General features: G+C 52.9%; 1 long non-coding RNA gene across 1 annotated transcript; it reads right to left on the bottom strand.

Annotated features, from left to right (window-relative positions):
* Positions 1 to 7,589: 7,589 nt before the first annotated feature.
* On the bottom strand, positions 7,590 to 12,483 carry LOC135283056 (uncharacterized). Its single transcript, XR_010348968.1, has 3 exons — positions 12,350 to 12,483; positions 11,686 to 11,779; positions 7,590 to 7,675 (listed from the first exon to the last, which is right to left on the bottom strand). It is a non-coding gene; the product is annotated as an uncharacterized LOC135283056 (long non-coding RNA).
* Between the last annotated feature and the right edge of the window lie 6,391 nt (positions 12,484 to 18,874).

Below are 18,874 nucleotides of genomic sequence, written 5' to 3' on the forward strand. Positions count from 1 at the left end.
GGGCTCCATACAGCTGCTTTCCACTTCCGTTTCATTCCCACAATGCGGCAAGAACCATCAGTAAAAAGAGCATACCGTGTTTCTTCTGCCGGCAGTTGGTTGTATGGTGGTGCTTCTTCCGCTCGTGTCACTTCCTGTTCTTCTTCATCAGCGAGACCAAAATTCTCACCTTCAGGCCAGTTTGTAATTACTTCCAGAATCCCAGGTCGATTCAGGTTTCCAATACGGGCGCGCTGTGTGATGAGAGCAATCCACTTGCTCCATGTTGCACTGGTGGCATGGTGGGTAGAGGGAGTCTTTCCTCTGAACATCCACCCCAGCACTGGTAGTCGGGGTGCCAGGAGGAGTTGTGCCTCCGTGCCAATCACCTCCGAGGCGGCTTGGACTCCTTCATAGGCTGCCAAAATTTCCTTCTCTGTAGGAGTGTAGCTGGCTTCAGACCCTCTATAGCTTCGACTCCAGAATCCTAATGGTCGGCCTCGAGTCTCACCAGGCACCTTCTGCCAAAGGCTCCAGGACAGGCTATGGTTCCCGGCTGCAGAGTAGAGTACGTTCTTCACATCTGGTCCTGTCCTGACTGGGCCAAGGGCTACAGCATGAGCAATCTCCTGCTTGATCTGGGCAAAGGCTTGCTGCTGTTCAGGGCCCCAGTGGAAATCGTTCTTCTTGCGGGTGACCAGGTAGAGAGGGCTCACAATCTGGCTATACTCCGGAATGTGCATTCTCCAAAACCCTATGGCGCCTAGGAAAGCTTGTGTTTCCTTTTTGCTGGTTGGTGGGGACATAGCTGTGATCTTATTGATGACATCGGTGGGAATCTGACGCCGTCCATCTTGCCACTTCACTCCAAGGAACTGGATCTCTCGAGCAGGTCCCTTGACTTTGCTCTTCTTGATGGCAAAGCCGGCTTTCAGGAGAATCTGGATTATTTTCTCTCCTTTCTCAAACACTTCTGTTGCCGTTTTCCCCCACACAATGATATCATCGATGTATTGCAGATGTTCTGGAGCCTCACCCTCCTCTAATGCAGTTTGGATCAGTCCATGGCAGATAGTGGGACTGTGTTTCCACCCCTGGGGCAGTCGGTTCCAGGTGTACTGCACGCCCCTCCAGGTGAAAGCAAACTGAGGCCTGCATTCTGCTGCCAGAGGAATGGAGAAAAATGCATTAGCAATATCAATAGTGGCATACCACTTCGCTGCCTTGGACTCCAGCTCGTACTGGAGTTCCAGCATGTCCGGCACAGCAGCGCTCAGTGGTGGTGTCACTTCATTCAAGGCACGATAGTCCACCGTCAATCTCCATTCCCCTTCAGATTTACGCACAGGCCAGATGGGGCTGTTGAAGGGTGAGTGGGTTTTGCTAACCACCCCTTGGCTCTCCAGCTCACGAATCATTTTGTGGATGGGGATCACGGCATCTCGATTCGTTCTATACTGCCGGCGATGCACTGTCGAGGTCGCAATTGGCACGAGCTGCTCTTCTACCCTCAGGAGTCCTACTGCAGATGGGTTTTCTGTCAGTCCAGGCAAGGTGTTCAATTGCTTAACGTTCTCTGCCTCTACAGCAGCTATGCCAAAAGCCCATCTGAGTCCCTTTGGGTCTTTGTAATAACCGTTCCGGAGGAAGTCTATGCCCAGAATACACGGAGCCCCTGGGCCAGTCACAATGGGATGTTTCTTCCACTCCTTCCCAGTCAGGCTCACCTCAGCTTCCACCAGGGTCAGTTGTTGTGATCCCCCTGTCACACCAGCAATGGAAACAGGCTCGGCCCCCACATGTCCCGATGGTATTAGAGTACACTGTGCACCAGTATCCACTAAAGCGTCATATTTTTGTGGTTCTGATGTGCCAGGCCATCGGATCCACACCGTCCAAAAGATACGGTTTTCCCATGCCTCTACCTGGCTAGAGGCAGGGCCCCTCTACGCCTGTTTATCCTTCTTTCCTGGGGCATATGTCTTGGAGGTTCCCTCAAGGGGATCAGACATGTCATCATCATCATCATACCTGGCTGTTCGGCTACGGGCAACTGGGGCTGCTTTCCTTTTCTTACCTTCCTTCAATTCACGCACTCGTTGTGCCAGAGCAGCAGTAGGCTTCCCATCCCATTTCCTCATGTTTTCTCCAGACTCACGTAAGAAGAACCACAACTCAGCTCGTGGGGTGTACCTTCTCTCCCCAACAAGGGAACGTCTGCGTTGGGTACCAGGGCCTCTAATTTGTACAGCTGAAATTTGGAGGAGGTCTTCCTTAATCTCTTCCCTGAGTTTCTTGCTGCTTTCCTCTATTTTGTCTTCTAGTTCCTGCAGTCGTGTTTCCACAGCTGCAATTCTGGCATGAGTCGGGCCATGTACAGCATCCGCATATGCCCGAAGTTTCTTCGCCATATCGAGTACAGTCTCATATACTTCCTCCCGCTTCATTATTGCTAGCGCAGAAGCATATTCAGGTGGCCCAAGTCGCACCAGTTTCCTCCACATTACAGGTGTGCATGGTACAAAGTCCGGATTCCTAGTTGTTACATCGTCTGAAAAAATGATCTCCACCACTGCCATCTCCCTCAGGCGTTGGATCCCCTGTTCTATGGTCTTCCATCGTGTCTGCTGAACATAGAGGTCATCGGCACACAGATATCTCTGTGCCACGCTGTCCAGGACCCGTTCCCAGAGGCTGTGAGGGCTAGCCCCCCTCATCATGCCTTGGTCGATGACGGGATCATGTGACAGGGATCCCAAATGCCTCGCTTCAGTGCCATCCAGAATGGTAGCCTCCCCTGCCGCATCCCAAAGGCGGACCAGCCAACTAATTATAGATTCGTCGGGCTGTCGCCGATAATCCTTCCTTAGGCCTCGAAGGTCCTTCAGGGAGAAGGAATCAATAGTGGCCTCTGATCTTGTGCCAGTTGCTCTGACTCCTGATTTTATGTCAGGAGGTGTTGAGGGTCCTTCTCCTGCATCGTAATCATCATCATCCTCCACTGGTCGGTCAGTCTTATCTGTACACTTTCCACTTCTTGTACTAGTAGCAACAGACCTTGGCTGAGGCTCACTGTCTGATTTAACTGCTGGCTTCGAGCCTGGGGTGTTAGCTGCAGCCTGAGTAACTGGGATAGCTGCTGATTTATCTCCCTGCCCCCCTGCCTCTGTCTGCTGCCCTACAGTATCTAGCAGGGTACGATAAGCATATGCCAGGGCCCAGCTCACTGCAAGGATCCTTTTCTCCTTAGGGTTATCCTGGCATTTCCCTTTCAGGTACTTCGCCACCTCAGCCGGGTTCTGAATTTGTTCAGATGGAAAGTCCCAGTCTACCGGATCAGAAAACTCCTTTAAAATTTGGCCCATATCCTCCCATTTCCCACACCACTCAGGACTTTTTACCCTTGGTTGTACCCCTAAATCAGGGGTCTCACCAGCCCCTCTAGAAATTGCAGCCTTCATCTTATATAAACTGCAGACAGTATAGAGCAAGGTTGTTAAATTAAATAACAGAAAGATGGTGTCCTTGGCAGTCAGGGAGAACTGAACATTTTCTAATAGAAATGTAAACAATTCGGAGGAGGAAAAGGAAAGCAAAGGCTGAATAACCTCCTCCCCCATAACAAATTTAACACACAGCCGCAACCACGAATTATACATTCCTGGAACCGATAACAACATTTTTATAAGCCCCTTGCAAAGTATCACACTCAAGCCCAGCCCGATGAATATTCTGGTTAGTGCCCCTCTGTTACAAAAGCTACGTATTAGGGACAATACCGGAGCTATTTCTGGATAAGAAAATAACCCCAGTGACCATAAAGCTATGAAAACTTCAAAGAACTCTAATGACCAGAGATAGAGGCAGGGTTTCACTCCAAATGACATTACAACTTTAAAAGGAGACATACCAATATTCCCACAAACAGTTAAAGCCAAAAATATTATTAGAGTAAAGCTTTTTCCACTTCGTCCGGTATCCCCGTACGGGCCACCAAATTATTTGAACTGGTTTAGGACAAATTAGGGAAAATATCTCCAAAGGAGCCCCTTATAGGAAACAAAACCCTCCGCACCTTCCCCCCTCCCCACCACTGGGTTCGGGAAGAATTTCTTCAGAGGGGAAGTGGAAAAAGCTTGTTTATTAAAGAACAACAAAAAAACACTCCCAGCACAAGAGAAATAGCCCGAGATGGCAACAGATGTTTCACCAGTCCAAGGGGTCGAGCCGTTTCTCTCTTCGCTGCGGAGGGTACGAAGCTTCTCTTGCAGACCCCGGACAGAGCCCCTTGCCCGGTGCCGGTCCGATATCTTCGGGGGGGAAAGGGGGGGGGGGGGGGGAAGGGAAGGAAGGGAACAACAGAAACCGGGGAAAGGAGAAAAAAAAATGGCGAAAAAACAAGCGAGCTAAAAAAGCAAGAAAAAAAAGAAAGAGAAGCAAAGCTAGAAGAGCAAGCAAGCAGCCAGCCGGCCAAGCAAGCATGCAAAAAGCCGAGCCCCCAGGCGGGGGGGGGGGGGGGGAAGGACAAAACGATAGACACAACAAACGGAGCAGGGAACAGAAACTACGATTTGGGATAATAAGCATGAAAATGTCCTGTCCCCACGACAAGCAGGGGTGGATGGGGAGCCATCTTCCAGCCCTGCTGGCAGCCTTTGCCCACCACTCTTCCCAGGACTGGGTCTGGGCTGGGGCAGCCAGTCTGAAAAAAACACCTGTGGGTGGGGGTAGCAGAGAGGGAGGCTGGAACCTGTGCCTCAGCCAGTTTGGTGTGCAGGCAAGAGGAAGGGCTTGGACTGCTCCACTCACCCTGTTTGCCTTGGCTTCATAATATGTTTGGGGCAATGCAGGCAGGGAGAATGAGGGCATGGTTTTTCCCCAGCACACAGTGGGTTTTTCCTTTGCGTGTCATGGTCAAGCCTAGCCAGGGCTTCCGCTGTCCCCTTCCCACACCAGTGGCTTCTTTTCCAACCCAAAGTTTGTACACCAGTCCCAGGTGCTGGTGAGAGGGCAGTGCGTCCCCCTGTGTGTCACTGGGGCAGCCCCTGCACACCCAGGGATGCTAGGGCCAGGCTCTGGGAGCAGCAGCATCCTTCTGATGAACTCCATCTGTATTCCATAGGAACACCATCATACAGCCCCCCGGAATGGACCCATTTTGGCTGGTACTATGGCAAGCCAGCTACCATCTGGTCCATGGGCATCCTGCTGCACCAGATGGTCTGTGGGAAGACCTGCCTTTCAGGAGGGACCAGAACATCAGCTGGGGCCAGCTCTCACTGCCACAACGGCTCTCTCCAGGTGGATCCTCTTCTCTGGGCATGGGGGAAATATCAGTGCTGGGAGACAGCAGCGGTCTCGGGAGCATCCTGCTCTGGCAGCTGCTGAGGAGGTGGCACATGTCCTGCTCTCCTCCAAAACCAAGAATTGATGGGAAAGTTCAGGCCCAGCTCTGAGAGCATCCATCATGGCCTGGGCAGGGAGAATAGTGGAGCAAAGCAGACTGGAGCCTTCTCCAGCTGACCGGCGGTTTCTGGTTTCTCTCCCCAGAGTGCCAAAATCTGATTGGGTGGTGTTTATCCATGCACTCCTTGGACAGACCCTCATTAGAAGAGGTGCTCTGTCATCCTTGGATGCAGGATATTCATCTGCCCTAGAAGAAGGGAGAGAGTCACAGGCACACTGTGATCCAGGGCCCTGGTAAGTTACAGCTGCACACATGCCTTGGCAATGAGAAGCAAAGGAACCCAGCCCGTGTCACTGCACCAGGGTCATGGGATGGGAACATGCAGCCCTTGTGCTGGAGCTGAGCTGCTCTGCCCAGCCCTGGTGGCTGCCATCCAAGCAGGTTTTGCTTGTCCTGATTCCCTGACAGCTGGGGTCCTGGGCAGAGCCCTGACAGCCTGGTCTGAGCCCAGGGAAGGAGAAGGAGCTCCCAGAGAAGCTGTACCAGGTGGGGCTGCTGCTGCAGGAGACAGCGAGGATGACATCAAGGATGACAACCTCTTCCTCTACCTGGCCACCAACAGCTGAAGGTGATGCACTTTGATTCTGGCACCTTCTTCAAAGCCAGACTCCACAGGGAATTTGCAGATGAGTCCACACCTGGGGAAATGCTCCCAGATTTGGGCATTGCCCAGCCTGGCTGGGAAGCAAAGGTTCCCCCTTTGCTGGTGCAGATGCAATTAATTCTTCAGTCGGCTGCCCAGCTGCTTTTTGGCAGGGCTGGTGGGATGGGCTGGGGTGGGTACGAAATGGGAATGGGCTCCTGGCCCTGCCAAGAGCCCCCAGCACCCACCGTGCCCCAGGCTGGGGCTGGGGCTGGGGCAGCCAGCCCAACACAAACAAACCCCCATGGTGGGAGCAGAGGTGGGATTCCAGAACCTGTGCACAGCTGCTTTGCTGTGCAGGCAAGGAAGGGCTTGGGCTGCTCCACTGCCCTTGTTTGCTTTGGGATCATGGTTATTTTGGGGGCAGTGCAGGGGGGAAGAGAGAAAGTGCGGACTTCCCTCAGCCATGGCTGGGTTTTTCCCTAGCATGTAGGGGTTGGGCCTTCCTCAAGGCCCTGACAGAGATATGATTTTTACCTTTGTTCTTCTTTTCCCTTTTTGTCTCTAACCTCTTTTCAACAATTTGTTGTTTGTTTTCCTAGAGGAAGCAATCTAGATGGTTCAGTCTGGATCGGGAAGTGCTTGGGAGCAGCTGTGGCGTGGATGGGCCGTGGCGTTGGAGCAGGCTGAGGACATTGTTTGGGACCAGCTTTTCTTCCAGCCATGGATGGCATGAGGTGGGTGCCTGTCTGCTTGGCATGGTGGGATCAGAGCTTTTGGGAGATGGCAGTGAGCACAGGAGCATCCCGCTCTGTGCAGCTGCTGAGGGCTGCATGTGCCATGGCTGGCTGCAGGCTGGGCACATGTCCTGCCCTCCTGCTCTGCTCCCAAAGGCAGCAGTGATGGGCAGCTCTGGGCACAGCTCTGGGCACGGCCAGCATGGCCTGGGCACCGTGGGCAGCTGGGACAAGGGGACAGGAGCCTTCAGCTGACGGGCAGTTTCTGCTTTCTCTCCTTGCAGCCGGGCTCTGCGGATGCTGAGGCTGCTCTAGGCTCTGCCAGGGCTCTGCTGGGCTCAGCCCTGGACACAGCTGGGTTGGCTCTGCCCTCACATTGCTCTGACAGCTTTGCATCAGACGAGCCCGTTCCGAGCACAGCGCCTGAGCTTTCTGCTTTGGCAGGTGCAAGGCAAGAGATTGCAGCTGGGGACACACATCCAATTGGCAAGAACCCAAACTCTCCCAGTCCAATCTAAATGCCTGGATCTCCACAGGATGTTTTGTCTGTCCCATTTTTCCTTCTTTATTGGCTGGAATTGTGCAGTTGCACTTTCTTCCTCCTCTAGAAGTGCCATGAGTGGGCCAACGTGGCGAGTGGGCCGTGTTCCTGAGGCAGTGCAGTCTGGAGCTACTGGATGGAGAATTGCCCTTCTGCACTTCCAAACCAGAGCAAAAAGCTGTAAGTGGGACTTTGTGTCTTTGAGAAATCCCTGACAGTTTCAAAGGGAATGTGCAGCTCATTAACAGGGGGAGAAAGAAGGTCATCTTCTAAAGGATTGGGGTTTGACACAGTTTTTATTCCCAGTGCTGTTTGGAGCTGGAAGGGCACACAGCAATTTCCTCTTGCTTCGACCACAATTTGAAACACTGTTGGAAACAAAGCCCAAAATCTTTTAAAAGGCTGCTGAAGTCAGTAAGATGGATCCATGCCATCAGCACATTTACAATGTAAATACCTGAGTTCTCTTTTTAAATAGAGCCTTTACCTCTTAATGCAAAGTTACAGAAGTTTTTTCACTAACCCTTAGATTTTACTTTTATCTTTTACAATTTTACCAATTTTTTTTTTCTTTCTCCCTTTTTTTCTTTTAAATAGAAAACATGTCCTGTAAAAGAAGTGTCCTTTTCTCCTGGTTCCCATGTGGAGTACCTCCGTTCCTGCTGGCTGAGCTGCTCAGGCAGAGCCCGGCAGCTCCTGGCCCTGCAGGGCTGAGGCTTTTCCCCACTGCTGGGCACAGACTGATGGAGCAGCACAGCTGAATACAGGGGCACACACAGAGGGACCAGGAGCAGCTGCCTTTGGCCACCTGAGGCTCCAAGGCCCAAACTCTGAGCAGCCAGGGCTGGAAGAGACTCGCAGGCTCCCTGGTGGCTGTGCTGCCCCACTTGTGCCCAGCCCAGCTTTGCTTGGGGCAGAGGGAGAACAAGGGGCAGCTCCCTCCCAGCCCAGCCCAGGGACCCCTCCAGCCCCGGGGCTTGGGGCACTGTCAGCACCTGCTGCTCCAGCCACCACTCCTGCTGGCCCTGACAGCAACACCCAGACTGGGGCTGATCCCGAGGGAGCAGCAGCAGGGCCTGGATCTGATCCCTGACTCTGGGGCAGGGCAGGACAAATGGCCCCACAGCAGCAGCAGCAGCACATGGAGCTGACTTTCAACACAGCCCCTGCCACTCTTCCGTCCTGTGTGCAGTGGTGTTACAGCAGCCTGAGGCACCTGGGAGCCCCCAGTGCCAGCAGGGACTTGAGATGGCAGCCCTGGGCTACTGGAAGTTGTGCAAGGAACGGAGCTGGAGACTCCCTGTCCATGGGGAGCTTCCAGATGGAAAAGGCTGCTGTGCCCAGGCAGCTCCAAGGCCACAGCAAGGAGGGTCTCAACCACTGGATCTGTGCCAGTCCTACAGTACTGGGTAGCAGCCACTGAGCCCTGGGGGAAGAGAGGGCACAGCAAGAGGGACAAAACCAGGCAAGGTCAGAGACTGGGAAGAGGCAGAGCCAGGAGCAGGAACAGCTGCTCCATTGCACTCTTGGAGAAAGCTCCTGTCTGGTTCAAAGTGCTGTAAGCCATGAAGGGCAGAGAGGAGGCCTCACCAAACAATGCTCCTGTTTCCACACCCTCCCCTCTCTGTGTCCCAGAAGAAATTGCATGGACTGTATTCATCTCTCCGAGTCGTCTCGTTCAGCACGAGCAGCTTAGCACCAGGAGCTGAAGCAGCTGCCACCATAGGCCACAGGAGCTGAACACTTTTGGAGCAAAGTAATGCTGCTCAAATAGACCTAGCTGAATGCAGTGGATATAATAATGGAATCACAGCATCCTTTCTGTTGGAAAAGACCTCTGAGCTCATCCAGTCCAGCCGGTCACCCAGCAGTGCCAAGCCCGGCACTAAACCACGTCCCTGAAGTGCCAAGGCCTGAACAGCAGGCCCTGAGCCAAAGGTGGCCTCTGGATGAACCTTCCAACCAAAGGTTATCTTTGTATCTGCTTATTAATGAAACATGCATGGTCATTAGCACTGTGGTAGATGTAGCCACTCCTTAGTGACACATGTATTGATCTTTTTGTATTTGCAAGCCAGACAAGGCCATGAAATCTGACATCTGGCCTTGTTTGGGGCTGAAGGATCAAAGTCACCTCCCTTGGTTCCTCCTTGAGCCCTGGCCAGGCTTTGGGAGGGATCCAAGACGAGGATGAAACCAGATGTTCCCACACTAGAAGTGCTGTCAGTTTGTTCATTCAGCACTGTCAGAGCTGGGCCCTCTCACAGCGAGGTTGGAGCCTCAGCTGTGGCTGGAGGCACCTGCAGGAATTCCCAGTGTCCAGGAGTGGCTCTGCAGCCCTTGGCTATGACAGCTTCCCCTGCTGCTGTGTGGATCTGGGGGATGGTGAAGTCTGAGGGTAAATGATGCTGGATCTTTCTTAATCACTGTAGGCAATCTTTGGTGCTGATGATTGGGTGCATTGCTGAGCTGCTCCTTTTGTGATCCTTTGCTGCTTTGAGCTGCAGTAAATGACACTGATTCCTTCAGTTGGAGTCTGTGTCTTTGGTGCTGACCCTGCCCACTGGTTAAACGAAACTGGCAGAGTCTGGCCAGATCACAGCAAAATGTCACTTGTTAAATGTAAATGTGAGAAATCAGTGCTATCAGAAATTCCCAGATGAGAAGCCCTTCCCTGGAGTTGGCTGGCTCTGGAGTGGGCTGAGGTTGCAGCACTGTGTGAGCAGTGGGGCAGTTGGTTAAAAGAAGCTGAACCCCTGGATGTCTTAAAATGTATCCAAAAATTGCATACGGAAAAGGAGAAGGACTTGTGGGTTTGGGCAGACAAAGATGAATTTGTTAACAGTACATTGGAAGCAGCACCTTCAGAAGGAACAATTCTTGTTGGAATGCTCCCACATGGAACAACAGAAGAAGGTTTTAATCTTGAGCTCCAATGCATTTGTGCAAGTGAAATATTAATATGATAAATAATTATGTACATATTTATAGTATAAGACCTTAATATATATATTGATATATATATATTTTCTATGTATGTCTATACCTATCTAGCTATATCTATATTTCTATACCAATACCTATATCTACGTATGAAATAGTAATAATGTTAAATAATAATGTGCTGACAATACTGATTTGGTAGCTTTGGCTGCTCAGGGATGTAACACTAAATACTCTACAGAAAAGGATTGGCCATGACCCTAATGTCAGAGGTAAACCCTTGAAATTGTATACAATGAAAAAAGGAGGAGGGAATGAAATTGGCTATTTTTACAGGGTTTGCTGATACTGTGATGCAGAATGCTTTGTCTGTTACTGTAAAAAATTCAGTGATTAAGACTGCTGGGTTTTTCATATCCTAGACAATCCACAAGCTGCAGGATTGGTTAAATGGGTGAAGGGTTGTTAAAAGAGCAGTTGACAAAATGAGGAGATGGGAACCTGTCCCCATGGAGACACCATCTCCCAGATGTGCTCCATGCCCTTAACAGTAGCCCACTGGGGAAATGGAAACCCCTGGCTGTGCACAGCTGCCCCCAATTTACATTAACAAGCTAAATTGATTATTAGACTAAACAAAAAATGATGCTGTGAAAATATCCAATAGTACATCCTGTGAGCTTCAACAAACACGAACGGGGCTCTGCAGAACCTCACAGCCTTGGATTATCTGCTTGCTGGCCAGGGAGGAGCCTGGGCTACTCTAGGACAGGAATGTTGCAGGGATGTCTATCAGTGCTGGGTTTGAGATCCAACAGTCAGCAATCTCCTTGATAGAAAGATTAGGAGAAGAGTGGCAGAAAGAAGAAAATTCTTCCTGGTGGGATTGGCTCCCAAATTGGAGGCTGCTGTGAAATGCATTCGTGGCAGTCACTGTAATCATTGCAATGTGAGCACTTGGTGTGTTATGAATCCATGTTAGAGTTGTTGTGACACCTTGTGCTGGAAATTGAGTACTGAGACATGTCTAAAAACAGACATAGTCTCAAGAAAAAAGGAGCATTTGATAAAGAACAGAGAAGAGCAGCTAATTAGGGCTCTTTTAAAAGGAATGCAAATTATAGCTCTGAGTAATGAACTTGAACAGCACTTAGCTGAAGAACAAGACCTGATGCCTTTATGCCTTATACCTAAATCTATGGTTCTATTATTGAAAAAATTGTTTTGAAGGTTGCAGTTCATCTGTAGGTCAAAGCACTGATTGAAGTCCTGAGGCCTCATCAGGCCCTGACTGTGGCCTAAACAGCAGGCCCTGAGCCAAAGCTGAGCTCTAAATGAACCTTCCAACCAGATGTTATCTTTGTATCTGCTCATTAATGAATCATTATTAGCAATATGATTTCTGTATGTGTTCATTGATGAAACATGGATTTACCTTTCTGTGTTTGGAAACTGGACAAGGCCCCATCTGGCTTTGTTTGGGGCTGTGGGATCAAAGTCACCTCCCTTGGCTCCTCCTTGAGTCCTGGCTTTGGAAGAAGCCAAACAGGAGAATTAAACCAGTTATTCCCACACTAGCACTGATGTCAGCTTGTTTGTTTAACAGTGTAAAAGCTGGGGCCTCTCACAGCGAGGTTGAAGCCTCACTGGCTCCAAAGGTGGAGGCACCTGCAGGAATTCCCAGTGTCCAGGAGTGGCTCTCTAGTCCGTGGCTGTGAAAGGGTTAAAAGCACTGCCTAGGCATACTTGGGCAAGAATAAGAGACATTGCACTCAAAATGGAAGCTTGCAAAAATTCAGCCACAAGCTAAAGACACAGGATGAAACTTGGCAAGAAATAGGGAACAAAACTGGCAGAAATGAAGGGCAGAGCTTGCTAAAACCAGTGAGGAAATTGCTGAGACTGCCAACAAGAGACTGCACATGCCTAGAGGAGAAAGGTGAAAAGGGCACGGCGATGAAGATGTCCAGCCTTCATCAGGAGACCCCCGAGGAAGTCGTGGAGCCTTCCTCAGTGCCATCACCAGTGTGCACTGTGCCTGTGCCTCGTGTATGCTAATGATTGTAATGAGTGCTGAGAAATCGTTTACATAACCTCACCTTTTCTGAGGAGGAACATGAATATGCATAGAGTATAACCATATATTGTAATCTCCTGTGTGCGCTGTCAGGAGGAGATATCCCCGCACACCCAGTGTGCTGAATAAAGCAAATCCCTCTCCTTGGGCTTTGTCTGGGAAGTGTCTCTTGGCCTGGTTTGGGGCCATTCACATCCATGGGGTTCTGTCAAGTCACAGTGGAACCTTGGTGCCCTGTTGCACAGCCTCACAATGCTCTCCTGCTGCCATGAGGTCCCTCCCTCGGTGACACACTGCAGCCCTGGTTCCATGAGGGGCTCTTGGGTGCAGGCCTTTTTCACATCTGAGCCTTGCTTCCATGGGTTCCATGGACTGACAGTGGCCCTCTGCATTCCATGGGGCCCAGCTAGATCACAGCAGAGCCTGGCTTTCATCAGGTTCTGATACCTGTTCTGCCAGCTGACTGGGGTGATTTAAAGAACACAGAAACCAATGGGAAGAATGGTCTTATTTACTGGGAGTGTTAAGGCAACACAAAAGTTAAATTATGCATTCAATAAAACTACATGCTTGGATTTAGCAACAAGCAAAAAGAAGCAAGGTAATGCACTAAATCATTATTATAGGAGAGAAAGGATAGGGATTGAGAAAGACACATCACCAGTTGCCTAAATACTTTACCATCATCCAGAGTCTGCAGTTGCTGAAAGGTCCCATTTCACAGCAAGGACCTGGAGAACTCTTCCAAGAGATTGGGAAAATCCCATGTGGTGCATCCACCCATAGGTGAGTTCTCCAAATTTGTTCCAAATGCAGGTCCAGCTTTTATAGGCCCAAATCAGCAAGCCAAAGTGACTTGATTGTATTTTTAGCACATAAACTCCTGGGTCTCATGGCACTTTTCCTGGCCAGGAGGGGCCAGGGATTGGCCAGAGTACAGTCCTCAGCTTGGAGGGTTTCCCCTAAAATATCCTACAAGCCTCTATTCATGTCAATTGGGGAAATTTCTTAGAATGATGCATTTCTTGCAGGTAACTACACAAGATTATGTGGAAGTCTCCACAGCAGCTGGTTTTGTTTTAAACAGCAGCAGAATCATATGGGTCATCTCTTTTTAGCTCAATAAAACTGATGGTGTTAGTCACATAATGCCCAGGTTTTGTCCTGTAACCCAGCTCTGGCTGAGGCTGCCACTTAGGCCTGAGCACATCAGAAGCTGAAGTGACCACGACTGGGAATGGCAAAAACACCCCACTGGTACTGGTCCAGAGGCCCTGGGACTCCCTGGCATGGATCACCTCAGGAGACAGTATTTCAGGAAGCCCAAAGGACTTTTGGGAGAGATGCTGTGGAGACAGAAGAATTCCACAGCTGAATCCCTTACCTGGGCTCCCAGAGAACCCTTCTGCTGTGGGGCTGCTGAGGGTGGAGGAACAGCAGGTACCCATGGCCACCCCAAAACAGGGCCCCGTTGGCAACACGGCACCGAGCAGGATTGCGGGACCCCATCCCTGGGATGAGTCAGGAGCTGCAGAGCTGGGAGTGCTCAGCCAGACCCGCTGACCCTTCAGGAGCCCCACACGGCCAGAGCGTGAGCCCAGCGGGGAGTGGCCACTGACAGGGACTGTGGGGCCTGAACCAAGTCCCAGCCCCACGGAGAGCAGCTGTGCCGGACACGCTGGAACTCCAGGAGCAGCTGGAGTCCGAGGCAGCCAGGTGGTGCCACCATGGACGTTCCTTTCTTCCCCCTCAGAAAGGACACTGGGATCTGGGGAAGTGTCAAGGAAAGGAGTAGGGATGGTGGAAGCTGTGGAACAGCACTAACAGGAGAATCCCAAACTCTTCTGAGAAAGGAGGGCAGAAATCCCTGGTGTCCAGCATCCTGCCAGAGAAACCCATTCCCAGAATTGCCAACATGAAACCATGCTCCAATTCTCTGGATTGTGCTCCTCTTGACCCACTAACACCTGCCCACCAGAGTGATGCTCTGAGGTGGGATTGATGGAGGAAACCTGAGGCCTGAGCCATGCCAGGGTCAGTGCCAGGAGCATCTCCTGGCACTGTTTAACAGCGGCTCTGCAGGAACTGGGGATGCAAACAGGATGAACCTGAACACCTCCCACCAGCAGATACCTCAGAGCTTACACAGCAACACAGCCATGGCTCTCCCAAACTGGATTTAGGAATGGCACACCTACTGCAGCCATGGGATCCAGATCTGCCCAGATCCCTTTGGGACTCCTGCTTTTGGTGTCTCTGCCTCCTCTCCCTGCCCAAAGGAGGCTCCTCTCTCCCCTCTCCCTGCCCTGACAAGACAGTCACACAAATAAAGATGTGAGATTGCCGGTGCTGAGGGGTTGTAGAAGGAGCTTCTCCAGGTCTGGCCTCTTTCCAAAACCCATACAGTCTCCTGCAGCAAGGAACCTCCTTGTTCACCCTCTCCAAGGGTGTCAAGCTCAGGAAGGGACTCCTGACACCCTGTCCAGCTGGGAGAGCTCCTGTGTCTCCATATCAGGGGATAAAACTAAACAAAGGAACCCCGGGGGGACTGAGATTGTGGCATGGGGACATCTGCATTTATTTCCCAGTGACAAATAAATATTTGGTATGATGCCAGAGCTTGTTTTGATCTACATCAACCATTGATAAATGTCCCTCGTCCTGACAGCGACTCCTCTGCAGCTGCTCCGGGAGATCTCCCGGGCCAAGTACAGTAAGAGGAGATGTCAGTGGTGCTGAGGTGCCAGGGGGGCCATTTCAATGCTCTGCTGAATTCCAAGGATAATGTGTTTCCCCAAGGAGGAACATTCCTTTCTGGCACTCACTGCCCATGAGGGACATTATTCAGCTGCTGCTGTTGGGTGAGTTCCAGCTACAGGGAGAGGGAGGAGGAGATGATCCCACCCATGGCTGCTGCTGGGCCCAGACATCTGGGGAGATAAAGCTGAGCCAGAGCTTCAGCATCTCTCCCAAAATCACAGAATGACTTGGCTTGGAAGAGACCCTAAAGTTCATCTCATCGCACCCCCTGCCATGGGCAGGGACACCTTCCATTATCCCAGGCTGCTCCAAGCCCTGTCCAACCTGGCCTTGGACACTGCCAGGGATCCAGGGGCAGCCACAGCTGCTCTGGGCAAGCTCTGATCTCTGTCCAGGTGGGCAGGGACAGGACCTGAGGGAATGGCTGGAGTTGGGCCAGGTTAGGGCTCGGCTGGAGATCAGGAAAAGCTTCTTCCCCCAGAGAGGGCTCAGGCACTGCCCAGGCTCCCCAGGGAATGGGCACAGCCCTGAGGCTGCCGGAGCTCCAGAGGCCTTTGGACACCACTCCTAGGGCTGCTCAGGCTGCGATTGTTGGGGGGTCTGTGCAGGGCTGGGGGCTGGACTTGGTGATCCTAATGGGCCCCTGCCAGCTCAGCCCCTTCTGCAATTCTCACCCTTTGGCTCAGCCTTTGTGTCACCTCGAGGCACTGGCAGAGCTGTTGGGGACAGGGCAGGAGTTGTGACAGCCCCAGCGTTCCCCTGTGTGTGACACCCCAGCGATGACAGCCCCAGCGTTCCCCTGTGTGTGACACCCCAGCGGTGACAGCCCCAGCGTTCCCCTGTCTGTGACACCCCAGCAGTGACAGCCCCAGCATTCCCCTGTGTGTGACACCCCAGCGGTGACAGCCCCAGCGTTCCCCTGTGTGTGACACTCCAGCAGTGACAGCCCCAGCGCTCCCTCCCTGCAGATGCTCCAAGGGAAGCGTCCAGAGCCGTGTCCAGTCCATGGAACTGAGCGGCCACTGCCCAGCCCAGCCTGGGCTGATGTGGATTCCTCTGCACACAGCTCGGGGAAGGTCCCCCTGGCCACCTGCACAGTGCCACAGACAAGTGTCAGACACAGTTACAGAGCTCTGCCCAGAGATGACAGGGAAAGTTCATTAAAAAAAAAACAACAAAAAACAAACAAACAAAAAAACCCCAACAAATAGCCAAACAAAACCATACCAAAACAAACAAACAAACAAAAAAACTACCACCACCCCTACAAAAAGAAAGAAAGCCAAACAACCACAAAAAAAAAAATAAAATAAAACCAAACAAACCAACGAAAGCAAAACAAAAATACCCAAACCAAAATAAACAAAAGAACAACCAAAACAAGAAAAAGAGAACACCCTCCCACAAGAGCTGTTCCATCCTTCAACTGTCACACCTGCACTCACGCAAGGCCTGGGGCTGCAAAAAATGAGGGTTCATTGGGCACATTTGCAGGAAAAGCAGGTGTAGGACAGACTCTCAGCAGAACTGTTCTCAGCTGAGCCCCTTTGGCAGCTGCAGAGCCATTGGAAATGCAGAGCCTCAGCTCACAGGGCAGAAAAGGGCTCTGAGCTCCCCTCCCCTGACACCAAACCCTGTTCCCAGGCTGCCTCACACACAGGATTCTTCTGGAGCACCACGCAAAGCTGAGAGTGGGCTCTGGCTTCTCCATGGTGCGTGTCCTAAAGCTGCCTGGGAGAAGAAATTTCGGGTCAGCTCGGCTGGCACAATCCCTGCTGGCACAGGGCACAGCACCGGGAAGGGCTTTGTGTGACGAGGCTTTGCTGCAGCCAAGGAAAGCTCCTGGCTCAGGGTCACCTTTGCTGCTCAGCCAGAGCCCTGAGTGCCCCAGCAGCAGCAGCAGAGAATGGCAGCATTGCCACGGGCTAGCACAGGAGGGGAGATTTCCCCCTGGAGAGAGGCTCTCGTTGCAATTTTTGCACTCAGGCAGCTGCAGATGGCTCAGCTTTGGCTGCACAGCAGCTGGAAATGCAAGTCCAGGAGCTCTGTGCATGGTCAGCCCCAGCAGGTGACAGCAAGGACAGGGCCCTGGCACAGTGACATTTGCAGGGAGCGCCTTCAGCAAGCGCTGGGGGCTGGGACTGTGTGCAGAAAACGCCCTGGGGGTCTCTGCAGCCAAGCAAAGGGAACAAAGTTTCAGTTGTGGCCTGGCCAGGGAGCACCAGAATCGATTGTCTTCCATTGCCGGGTGTTGTAGGAGCCCCAGAGAAGAGCCCAGGGGGCCAAGGAATGGAGAGCGGGGACGGTGCAGGAGCCGGGGCAGCGAGAGAGGCCGGGCTGAAGGTGCGGGGCAGGCACGGGCTGGGAGGGGGCACAGCCCGGGGGTCCCGCAGAGCCTCCCTGCTCCAGAGCCGCAGCTGCCACAGCGGGGCAGCTGCCGGGATCGCTGTGCCAGGGACGGGCGGCAGCTGGGGCTGCCGAGGGGCTGGGCTGGAGCAGCTTTTTGTCCCCATGCACCGGGGGCATCGCCGCGGGGCTGGGGTCCCCGGGGAGGCGCAGCAGGACAGGGTGGCGGAGGTTGGTTTGTGGATTTGTTGCTGGGATGTTTTGTTGGCGGCCCCGGGCGGGCTGTGGGAGCCGGGAGCGGCCGGGCGGGCCCGGAGCCTCCCCTCTGGCCGGGAGCCCCGGGCAGAGCTCTGTGCTCGGGGGCCGGGCCGGGCAAAGGCTGAGGGAGAGCGGGGGAAGCGCTGGCACAGAGGCCCCGGGCTCGCCGTGCCCCCCTGGCCACGCAGCCGGGCTCGGGGCCGCCTCGCTCAGAGCCAGCCCCGGCTGCGGGGGTCCCCGGGGCTCCCTGGGCAGGGGGCGGCGGGGGCTGCCCGAGCTCTGTGCCCGGCGCTGGGCGCGGCTGCCGAGGCAGCGGAGGATGCAGGGTCCCCCCGTGCTGGGGCTGGCTCTGCCCGGCCCAGGGGCTGCACTGTCAGCCCAGAGCCACCTGGGGATCGCCTGGGACCGGCAGGGCTGGCAGGGAAACCGGCACTGGGGGGAGCAGAAACGGGCAATGCGAGAGCTGGGGGTGCTCCAGAAGCCTGGACATGTTGGCAGCATGGACAGGGGGGAACCCATGGATACCCCAGGGCTCTGAAACAGGGACCCCGGACAGTGCTGACCCCTGGGATGCCTGTGATGCCAAAGCGGTGAGCCCAGAGAAGGGGAAACTGCGGGATTGCCAGGAGCCCCAGCAGCCCAGAGAGGGGAACACCAATACAAACCTGACCCGCAGGAACCCAGACAGGGGGGCCTACAGGAGCCCAAAGTGGAGAGACCAGAGAGGGGAAATCCAGGGTTGGTTTCTTTGCCGAATCTTGGTCATTTGTGTATTTTGGGGGACTAAATCTCGGTGTTTTGGGGGTTTATACAGGCACCAGATTCCCAGTGACTTCTAGAGTGTGCAGGCACAGGGGCCAACATTGGAACTGTAATACCTCAGGGCAAAGGTGAACAGGGTCAGAGAGAGACACCCCTCTGAGGACAATGGTCTCACCATAAGCATTTGCAGGCTCATGTGAATGCAGCAGGCTTCATTGGTATCACCCACTCCAGCTGCCCTTTTTTCCTTATATGTACTCCCCTAGAATGTTCTTCCCTCTCTTGTCCCCCATTGGTCCCGGTTTACTGCAATGCTCCACCCCATTACCTCATTGGTTCCCCAGTTGGCTGCCCCTCCTCTGCGCCACCTGTGCTCAGTTCCCATTGGCCCTTGGCCCTCAGACCCGCCCCTTCCCCCCTT

This window comes from Passer domesticus, chromosome 18 (genome assembly GCF_036417665.1).
Source record: "Passer domesticus isolate bPasDom1 chromosome 18, bPasDom1.hap1, whole genome shotgun sequence".
Classification (NCBI taxonomy): Eukaryota; Metazoa; Chordata; class Aves; order Passeriformes; family Passeridae; genus Passer; species Passer domesticus.